General features: G+C 40.9%; 1 protein-coding gene across 1 annotated transcript in view; it reads right to left on the minus strand.

Moving 5' to 3' along the window:
- ralgps2 (Ral GEF with PH domain and SH3 binding motif 2) overlaps positions 1–2500 on the minus strand; it is a 169042-nt gene that overhangs the window by 95484 nt on the left and 71058 nt on the right. The gene's annotated exons all lie outside the window — the stretch shown is intronic.

The following is a 2500-nucleotide window of genomic DNA, read 5'->3' on the forward strand; positions in this document are numbered from 1 at the left end:
ACGCACGAGTGCACATGCATGCATGCACGCACGCACTCTATGTGGAGATGGCAAGCACATATCTGTGCACTCTTGACAAAAGGGTTTTTGAGAGTCCTGATGTGTTAAAATCTCTTAGCTTTTAATTCATATATGACTGGTGTCCCCCCCCCCACACCCTTTCTTTCTCAATTCTGCTAGATTAGGTAATACTTAACCTATTTTTGACACCAACCTAAATACCATGTTCTTCACCTTCCCCCTCTGATGTGTAATGTCCAGGGCTGCATTAAGATGGCTTTGGGCCCCTAGGCTACAAGTTGCTGTGGGCGCCCCCCGGATGTCAAATTTGGTGACTTTGGAAACTTACTTAGGCAATGCCATAATTACATAATTACTGCTCATTTTTTCCACAGCCTGTCTGATAGACAGCATCAAACTCATTGGGAACGCACTTCAAAAAAGACGGTCAATGTTGCTTGAATTCCGTGTTGGCTAAGATTGAGCCATCTCTGCTCCCGTAGCTCAAAAAAAACAAAAACAGAATCGCTTCGCACAGATCCCCGGTGGCAACAGTTACAAGGCGCGCATGACTCATCTCCCAGTCGGATGTTCTGTGTCAAAACTTCTTACAGCTTTTCGAAATGGACTGCTGTTTAAAACGTTCAAATGCGGGAGTTTGCATTGCTAACAGGAAACCTCTTGAATCCGATAGTGAAATAGCCACTCGGTTTGCTAGCTCATGTGATTGAAAAGACGTCGTTGTTTGAGCTGTTTTGGCGTTCCCCAAACCGCTGTCTTCGCAGTGACCGCAAAAAAATGCAATCGCAATCAAAGTAATCAAGTCAAAATATAGTTCGAGGAGCGTTCACAAGTAGTGTGCAGCGCGCGCAAATGTAAAGTCTAGTTGTTCCATTAGCTACCGGTGCTGTAGGCTATCAAAAATAGCAGCCAACACAGTGAGATAATTTGCTGCTCCCAGTTTCATTTCACATCGTTCCAACCCATGCGTTTGAGGAAACAAAAACTAGGCTATAATAAAGCCCCTTGGAGTAACGTGTAGTAGGCTATGTTTAAGATTTAGTCAATCTAGTTCATTAAGCATGTGATTTACATGCTTTTAATCACGAAGGTATAATAATAATAATAATAATAATAATAATAACAATAATAATAATAATAGGCCTAATAATAGTAATAGTAATGGGAACTGTGATTTATGGCATATAGCAGTGGTTCCCAACAAGTTTTGCACTGGGGCCATTTTATCCTAAACTTCTGGGGACCCCATTTTTCACAACCAAAACCATGACTGAGCAAACTTGCTGGCTATACAAAAAAAAATAAACAGTGGATATTTCTGACAGTATAAGACTACAATAGCTATGGATTGTTAATTAGTGATATTTATTGGTATTTTTTTATTTCACACCTAGACATTTCAGGGGAGCCCATTGGAATTCCAGGTGACCCCATACCCCAGTGTTGGAAAAAAACACTGCCATATAGGCTAGCCTAGGCTATTGCATGAAGATGAACACCCCCCCCATAACAAAAGTGTCGCGGCATTTTTAGAGTGCTCCTACATTTGTATCTGTGCTCCTAAATTTGTATCCGTGCTCCTAAATTTTTTCATTTAGGAGCACCTGTGCTCCTAGTGAAAAAGCTTAACGTACAGCCCTGCTTTTGGCCAATCAGGGGGGTGCCAAGCCTGCAGTCATATGTACCCTGCGCGTTAATCCGGCCTCGTCTAGTCTTTCCCCTTTTTTGTGTCCACTATAGGGTTCTTTACTTTTCTTCCACCATGAAAAGACAGAAACCCTGAATTACACATTTTAATTTACAAATTTCACAGCAGGAAAAACATTACTATGGAACTACTGTGCCACAGTCGCTCTCCTCCCACACATACCACAAATACCAAACACACACACAGACACAGACACAGACACAGACAGACACACACAAAGTATACACAGTATGTTTTTGTTACCCCATGAACATAAGGAGGACTTAATGGAGAAAAAAGAAGAAAAAAAACTGTGCCTCTCTGATGTTGAGAAGGTCTTGGCTTGTTTTGGTATGTAAATATATTGTCTGTGATTTACACGAGTTAATTTAAGGTTTGTGGCTCGTTCATTCAGGCTTGTGATGCGATTTCTCCCCCCTCTCATGGTCCACCACCCCCACCACCGCCCAGACTCTTATTTATCTTATTTATATAACAATTACGCAATAGCCTTCTTTGTCTGCGTTACGGTTACTTAGCCTGGTTACCATGTATGATGATTTGTATGTTTTTGTTTTGTTTTGTTTCGTTTAAACATGTATATGTCAACAAGAGGAACAAACATCATCATAAAGTATACACACACGCCTATTCATAATAATAATAATACAAGAGTCTGTAACTACAGCCACAGCTGTTATGGTGAATGAATGAAAATAATAAACATATTTCTCCCACTGGCACCAGCGATGGCGAGAAAGGACCAACGTACAATGGTAGCCACTTGTTATT

The sequence above is a fragment of the Engraulis encrasicolus genome, chromosome 6, assembly GCF_034702125.1.
Source record: "Engraulis encrasicolus isolate BLACKSEA-1 chromosome 6, IST_EnEncr_1.0, whole genome shotgun sequence".
NCBI classification, from domain to species: Eukaryota; Metazoa; Chordata; class Actinopteri; order Clupeiformes; family Engraulidae; genus Engraulis; species Engraulis encrasicolus.